At 49.2% G+C, this 910-nt stretch overlaps 1 long non-coding RNA gene across 1 annotated transcript; it reads left to right on the top strand.

The window, feature by feature from the left end:
- Window positions 1–321: 321 nt before the first annotated feature.
- Window positions 322–795, top strand: LOC119345154. Its single transcript, XR_005166938.1, has 2 exons — window positions 322–437; window positions 543–795. It is a non-coding gene; the product is annotated as an uncharacterized LOC119345154 (long non-coding RNA).
- Window positions 796–910: the final 115 nt, after the last annotated feature.

Below are 910 nucleotides of genomic sequence, written 5' to 3'. Positions count from 1 at the left end.
TCTGGATTTCAAAAGTACGTTCAAAATAATTAAAAATCATGGAATAAAAAATTGTTCATGAATTTTAGAAAATATTTACAGACTTTAATCACGAAAATTTAGGAAAAAGAAAGGGAGAGAAAACCAACCTTTTTCATTTTTAGGCGAGAGAGAAAAAACCAACCGTTTTTTTTAGAACAGAAAAAAAAAACCAACTGGGCTTAAAGGGAGTGGCGTTCTGCCCGTGGGCTGGTCCTTGCTAGCGGGGCGGCGGGCCACATTCGTTCGTTGGATGAAGATGGATAAAAGAAAGAGAAGAAACAGCCCTCAAAAAAAAAAGAGAGAGAGAGAAGAAACCCGAAGAAGAAATAAAGGAAGGCATTTTGGTTCCCCATCGGACGGATCGGAGTTGGCGAGCGGCGGAGGAAACCCTAGCCTACATCAGAGAAGAAGACCAGGTGCGCGCCCCGAATTCCTCTCGCCGATCCCGCGATTCGGAAGCCAGGCGTGGGGGAGGGTCGTGATTCGGCAACGGGCTGCCCCTGATCCGTGCTATTTCGCAGGCGGCTACCGATGGCGGCGCTTCGAGTCGCGGCGAGGAGGCTCGTCGGCGGCGGCCAGACGCCGGCGGTGGCTGTGGACAAGGCGCAGCGCCGGCTCTTCCCGAGGCTCTCCCAGGTCGGCCGGGCTAGGTCCACCACATCCTCCGCCAAACTCCACCACATCCTTATGCTGTGCTAATAGCTCGTTCGATAATCCAACTCCATGTTTCGCCAAACAGCCAGGGCATCTCAAAATTGAATCCAGATCTTGTGTTTCCTCAAGAAAAATGAAAAAAATAACAATTGTTTTCGACCTGGCAAGATGCACAATCAATCAGAGGACCGAATAGCAAAACCCTGTTTCTAAATTCTTTGATCCATGGACCAGC

Source organism: Triticum dicoccoides, unplaced genomic scaffold, assembly GCF_002162155.2.
Source record: "Triticum dicoccoides isolate Atlit2015 ecotype Zavitan unplaced genomic scaffold, WEW_v2.0 scaffold209851, whole genome shotgun sequence".
NCBI classification, from domain to species: domain Eukaryota; kingdom Viridiplantae; phylum Streptophyta; class Magnoliopsida; order Poales; family Poaceae; genus Triticum; species Triticum dicoccoides.
Note: the sequence above shows the minus strand (reverse complement) of the source record. Positions and strands in the feature narration are given on the sequence as shown.